The following is a 7,367-nucleotide window of genomic DNA, read 5'->3' on the forward strand; positions in this document are numbered from 1 at the left end:
ACTTACGAAACCTCATAAAGGACTGAGTAATTGAACAAATTGGAAAGTTACTGCATTGGGTGGGGGTTACAATTTAGGCAATTATTGGTACCAATTGCTTAGTTTTCATTGCATTCCTATCCGTGCCATGGCCTTATCATAAATGTAAGGTTCTTCTCCACTCCTTCGACATTGTTATTGGCCTGGTGATTTACTTTGATCACTTATCTCTCTTCCCCTCGATGAACACTATGATAGGAACATAATCTGGCTAGACACCAGTTCAAGGAGAGTGAGCTTTCTCTTGTTTTAGACGGTCAATAGGCCTCCTAAAGAAATGTAAGTCCCAATGTAGCATAATATTATCAGTGTATTAGTAATTAAGTCCAACAAGAAAGTCATGGTTCAAAAAAAAATTGTGAATGTAGCTTTTGGCACAGAACTGGGTATCCTCAGACACACAAAACCTTACAAAGTTTCAGAGAGGATTTTATAAGCAAAAGACCTTCATTCTAGAACCCAAAACAAACAAAAATGCCTGACTCTGGGCCCCAAGTGTTCAACTAGAAGGAAGTAGGCTGAGGATGTTGGCAGTCACCAACATACACACTGGTGCTTTAACAAATACGGATCTGGGAAACAATCCTAGGGATTAGAATTGAATGCCTAAGCAAGTAATACCTACAGCCCAAGAGTTTGTGTACCTGGTAACATTTGCCTAGTGTTTCAAAATCAATATACAGTAGTGACTGCTTTTCAAAATGAGAATATGTTTGTTTTCAAAATGAGAATGTGTATTGTGTGTGTATTCTTTCCCTGGACAGCATTTTATATAGGGTAAGTGCAGTATAGGTGATTATTTTTTTAGTTCATAGGTCTGTGGGACAAGAGAATTGGATGTAACCTGGCATGAATCAGAATATCTTAAATTTAAAATCTGATGTTATTATTGTATAAGACATATGGTGGTCCTGGGATGGAGATGAGTATGTTTTACATGCAGGAATGACAGGAGTAATTGAAACCAAGAGGTAAACTGTGGTATACTGAATGTTTTTATCCAATATCCAATTATTCCTGCATTCACACCATGGCCTCAAAATGATCATAGTGTACTTCCATACCCTTTGACTTTTACTTGACTATGACTTGGTTTTGCCAACATCAGGTATGTGGAAGTGACAGTATGCTAGTTTCAAAGCTAGAAATTAAGTAATCTTATATGTTTCTACTTGCTTTATTGTACTTCATGCCACCTTCCATGAATGTAACATATCAAGGTGTAGTGGTCTATTCAGGCTTCTACAACAGAATGCCATAGGCCAGGTGGCTTATAAACAACAGAAATTTATATCTCAGTTATGGAGGGTGGAAAATTCAAGATTAAACCACTAGCAGATTCAGCATCTGGTAAAAGCCTGCATCCTAGACGGCCATCTATCTGTACCAGCAGGAGGTGGAAGGGGTGAATGAAATTTCTGGGCCTTTTTCATAAGAGCACTAATCTCATTCATGAGGGTTCCACATTCCCAGCCTAATCACCTCCTAATAGCATTCCATGGGGGTTAGGATTTCAACATCTGAATTTTGGAGGGACAGAAACACTCACATTACAGCACCTGGCAAGGACTGTTATCTAAGGAAAATGAGAAGAGCTGCCCCAAGCATCCCATAGTCGATTTCAGTGACAAGCGTAATACCACACAAGACAAGCTATCTGAAATCACAGAACAAGTATCCTACAGATTCATGAGACTACATGAATTTTCTTTTAAACAACTGAGAGTACAGGAGAATTGTCATATAGCATTTTCATGGCAGTCTTTCAGACAATTAGACAGAAAGCCAAAGAGTCAGGTCTTCCTCATTTATTTTCCAAAATGAATGTGGTCCTAAAAAAATACCAACTTTTAAAAGATGGAGTTAGGCAAACACACATTCATATGGGGAAAAAATGAGCAAGCAACTATCTTAGGGAGTTCTTCAAAAGAAGAGCAAGACAGGTAGACTAGCCAATAATATATCCAAGTGTAGTTAAGCCAACAATTAAAAGTGTGTAATTACCACCCAAATGGGAAATAGATCAATAGAATGCCATAAAAATAGAGATGAATGAAAATATTTTAAAAATTAGGATACAATTAAGACAGTATCGCAAATCACTGGAATAATTTTTTAAAAAGAAGGACAACAGCTGAAACAGTAGCTCAAATGACCTCTCTGAACACACCGTGAGACCTATAAATATGATGTATTTTTAATAAGCTGCAGTCTGTTTAATATCGCGCCCACTTGCTTGTTCTCCCTCCTTTCCTTCCCCACTCCCCTTTGTCCTTCACTTCCCTGAAGCTATACCCTTCCTCTTAATTAACTGCTAGCACATTATATTTTTGTCTCAGGTTCTATTTCCTAGGCAATCAAGGTTAAGATATAAGAAAATTTGCCCTTTTAGCAGTATATATAGGAAATATTTTGCCTTTTAAACATAATTCTAGCATGCAGACATTTTAAATTTTTTATACTATCAATTTATCATGGGAAAGAAGTTTTATTCAAGAAATATTATTTGGAATAGATATTCTGTTGTATCAAATGTCATCTTTAACAACTATGAATAAATATTGTGGTTTCTGTCCTTTGACATACTTAAGTGGGTTAAACTTAATTGATTTTCTAATACTGAAACATATTTCCAGTACTTTAATGAGCTCATCTTGGTTATGATGTGTTATTCTTTTAATACTTCAATGGGTTGTACTTGCTAATATTTTATTTTAGTAGTTTGGTACTGTTTATCATATTAGAAATTATTTTTGCATATTTGTCAGTTTTTGTTAATGATACCAAGAATTTACATAAAAATAATTTAAAGCTTTCCTTCCTTCTCTATTCTCAGTAAGAATTTGAACAGAAATGCAATTATGAGTTTCTTGAGGTTTTGATAGAATTCAATTATGCAAACATGTGAGTCTGGTACTTTTTGGGTAGAGTTTCCTTGATTCCATCATTAAATGCTGTGTTGAAATGTTTTAGTCATTTATTGCAATTGGCAAGTTTTGATCTCTATGTGTTGAGTGTTGCTTTTCTCAGCATCTATTTTCTATTTCTCTTCATTTACTTCTTGTCTGAGAAAAGCCAAATATGCCACTGACTTTTTGAAAAGCCCTTCAATAATAAATACATGGTCAACACTGAGGGGAGGAGATAATAATTAAACACCCTCTCTTGGGACAAGGAGTTGTACAAGCACCCCTCACTCAGCCCCTAATATTCTTCTCTTTTTCAAGAATGCACAGGCTGTGAGCAGAACTACTTGACTGAAGAACAAATGCTATCTGCTTGACTTCTGGGTACGGCTCTTTATTGATTTCACACTTGGGAAGGTAAAATGGATAAATTTTTTGCCTATCTCTCAAACTCTTGTAATTTGATACTTCAGTTTGCACTTAGATAAAAGAGACCTTACTTCAGTATTTGTAATTATATACCATTCAGGCTTACATAACTGAGGGGGAGACGTCCTGCATTGAGGTTTGCCACCAAAGTAATGGCTAGTAATTGTCTTCTTCAGCTGGCTTTGACCTTTTATAACTGTGCATATATTTTCTTATTTCATAAGGAGGGATGATTGGCTAAGAGCAGGATTAGGGTATTTGGTGGTCTCCTAGCCAGATACCATAGTAATGCCAACTCATTCTCAGCAGTATTTCTAAGTTTGCATTACCTTGTTACTAAGCTTTCTTATATAGTAAATCATTTTACTCTTTACACAATGCAGAGTTTGCCACTGTGAGTGAAGATCTCCTATTTTCCCCTTTTTGGTCAATATCCTGTAGCTTTAGACTAGATATGATCCATCAATTCCTTAAATTCTTTAAGGTCCTCAAGACAAGTATATAGTTTACATTTTTGTCATTTGTTTTGTTCTAAGATATATAAAAGAGATGAGGAAGACAGAACTGCCACGAAAGTGAAAACAACATATTTACAATGAACTACAAGTTGAAATGAAACTCTTCCACATTTCTTAGGAACAACTAGATGCATATTTTTTTAAGAATCCTTCAACTGGGCAAAACCAATTCTACCACTAGAACTCAGACAGACATTTACTTAGAATGAGAAAAATTAAACAGTTGTTTCTTTCTCCAATGAAGGGAACAAAAACTAATGAGGTATAAGTTGGAAATTACTTATCTGGTTTAACATTTAGTAGCTATATCTAAACCCAGTAGTTATCACAGAGGCGCCAAATTAATGTTTTTCATAATTATATATTCAAGAAGAAGGTATAATTTTCACATGATATAAAAGTATGCATATCATCTACACTGAGTTTTCATTGGTAATGACAGGTTTTGTTTTTGCTTATATTCTTTAAAACAAAACTTCACATATTAGAAAACATTTTTATGATAGAAAAGATATGGCTCATTCTCCATCATCTGATAATCAAACTTTAAAAGATCAGAGAAGTTTTACATATAAAGAGAGATCTTTTACTCTCACTGCTGTTCTCATACCTTTCTCTTTTTTCCCTCCAGGGGTGGTGACAGATAAAGTGGAGGCAGAGGTAGCAACAGCCATGCTGGTGGCAAGAATAATTTCTCATCTTTGAGGTAAGACTCCATGTGAGTCTCTGCCCATGGGAAGTCTGGGACCCCCAGCCATCCAGGACCAGCAGTTCCCACCACGAGCAGGAGGAGGAAGAGAAGACTGTTCTGTGGTGCCAACCCCCATCCCATTTTCCTCTTCTTGTATCTCATTGTTGCCATAGCTGTTTACAGCAGGGCTTCCTCTGCCCCCAAAATGAGGAGTTCTAGGCACTGCCATTCAGCTACCATAGCTCCTGTGACTTCCAGGAATTCTGCCTAATTCTCCCCGCTGTACACCTCCCCACCCACAAACCAATGCTGCAAGGACTGAAGAACTGTGGGGGCCCAGACTGCAGCACTAGTGGGGACATCTCCCAGAATCCCCACCCTGGAAGGTTGTATGCAGACTGAAGAGTAGCACTGGGGGCTGGGTCAGCCCCACTGATCCAGACCTACAGAGTGCAGCAAGACCACCCAGGCTGCAGAGTACGCCAGCTTGGGGGTGGTGGAAGGATGAAGCAACAAGATGGCCAGTAAAAACAAGGCCAGAGAGGTCCTGAAGGTGATGGCCCAGTGCCACTCTCTCAGCCACAGGGACGAGAATGCTATTTACTAGTAGATTTTGACTGTGGATGTAAAACTGGGCCAGGTGACTCTGTGGAATCCCCACACTATCAGACTTAGATGATAAAATTTTGAGGCCCCTAGTAGACTCAATACTTCAGGGTTTCAATGGCATGGTGTTTGCTTATGGCCAGATGGGCACTGGCATGACCTATACCATGCAAGGGAGCCCAAGCTGTACAGGGTAACACCTTTGAACATTTCTTCACTCATTTCTCATGCTCTTAGAACCAGCAGTACCTGGTCCAGGCCTCCTACCTGGAGATATACCAGAAGGAGATTTGAGATCTGCTCTCCAAGTAGCCCAGCAAGAGGCTAAAGCTGATAGAGAACCCTGAGGTATCCACATCAAGGACCTCTCCTCCTTTGTCACCAAGACTATCAAGGAGATTGAGCATATGATGAATTTGTGGAACCAGACTCGGGTTATGGGCAACACATACACGAATGAAGTCAGTTCCTGCTCCCACTCCATCTTTGTCATTACCATGGATGGCACTGAGTGTGACTATGATGGCCAGGACCACATCTATTTGGGTAAGCTCAATCTAGTGGATCTGACTAGTAGTAAGAAACAGAATAAAGCAGGTCCCTACAGAGCTGAAAAAATAGGCACACAGTTCATGCACAATGGTGATGGTGAAGGTGAAGGTAGTGGTAGAGAAGGGCCTAAGGAACCCTCCAAAATCAAATCTTTCTGTCTGCCCTGTCAGATCACTGCTCTGGTGGGCAACAGGAGCACCCATATCCCTTACTGGGACTCCAAGCTGACCCGGCTGCTGCAGGACTCTCTTGAGGGGAATGATAAGACCATCATGGTGGCCTCACTGGAGCTAGCTTCTTACTGGCTCCAAGGAGATCCTCTCCAACCTGAACTTTGTGAACCAAGCCAAGAATATCAAGAACAAGCCCTGGGTGCACAAGGATCCCAAAGACACACAGCTGCAAGAATTCTAGGAGGAGATCACCTACCTGAAGTCTCATCTGTAGAAGAAGGGAGTGCTGGGAAAGTGGCTCTGGAAGAAGAGTAGCAGCATAAAGAAGGCCATGTCAGCCACAGTGGGATACCATGAAGGGCCAGTGATCAAGACCTGGGAGGCAGAAGAGGAGGATAACAACCACCACCTGCCCCAGCCTATTGGAACTGGCCTTGGATAAGAACATAAAGAATTACCTGCAGATGCAGAAGTAGCAGCTAGAGGAAGAGAAGGTGACCATCCAGGATGTCTTGCAGCCTGGTGAGTGAGGAGAAGCAGAAGTTGCTGGAGATGAAGGAGAAGATGCTGGAAGATCTCCAGAGCTGCTTGCATCCTAGTACAAGGCAGTGGAGAGCAAGCTGCTCCTTCGGGGCAGGAACATCATGGATCACAACAAGGAGCAGCAGAAGATTTAGAAACTAAAGAGTCAGGAGATTGCCAAGCAAAAAAATGCCATGAGCAGGAAATGCAACAGGAGGTGATGATTTGAGGTGAAGAGACCATGTAGTTCCAGGGCACCTACACATCCCTGCAGCAGGACATCAAAGTCAAAATGAAGAAACTCAAGAAGCTCTATGCCAAACAGCAGGCAGTGAAGGCAGACATCTAGGAGAAGTATGATGAGCATGTCCATATATAGGAGGATCTGCAAAAGGCACAGAATGAGCAGACCTGGGAACTCAAGTTCAAGTAACTAATCATTGAGAACTTCATCCTCCTGAGGAGAAGAACAAGGTCGTAAACAAGCTTTTCCTGTATTGTGAGGCGGGGCAGTAGAGGGGGCCATCCACTTCTGTCAGCTGGATTCAATAATAGCAAAAGCAGCAGCAGCCCATGTCTGCAGTGGGCCACAAGAGGCCTGTCAGTCAGTATACTCAGCTTGCCATGACAATGGTAGCATCCCAGGCACAGGACTGTGTGCATAATAGCTGAGGCTCAGGGGGATAGCCTGGTCTTGTCACACTGGACATGGGATGGCACAACTGTCCGCCCAACCCGAGTTGCATCTCTGCTTCCAGTGCTCTGAGGGGCCCCAGAGAGAAGGTCCCGGAGAGAGGGAGAGGCAGGGCCTCATGAAGCCAGATGACTCTGCAGTCTCCTTGGGTAGAGTGCTCCCTTTGTCCACCATTGCTTAAGGCCACCTGTCCCTCAGAACCGTCTGCATTCTGAGCCTGGCCGGGAGCTAGAGCAG

General features: G+C 41.1%; 1 pseudogene; it reads left to right on the forward strand.

Moving 5' to 3' along the window:
- Positions 1-5,100: 5,100 nt before the first annotated feature.
- LOC102535286 (kinesin-like protein KIF3C) lies at positions 5,101-7,108 on the forward strand (annotated as a pseudogene).
- Positions 7,109-7,367: the final 259 nt, after the last annotated feature.

This window comes from Vicugna pacos, chromosome 2 (genome assembly GCF_048564905.1).
Source record: "Vicugna pacos chromosome 2, VicPac4, whole genome shotgun sequence".
Lineage (NCBI taxonomy): Eukaryota > Metazoa > Chordata > Mammalia > Artiodactyla > Camelidae > Vicugna > Vicugna pacos.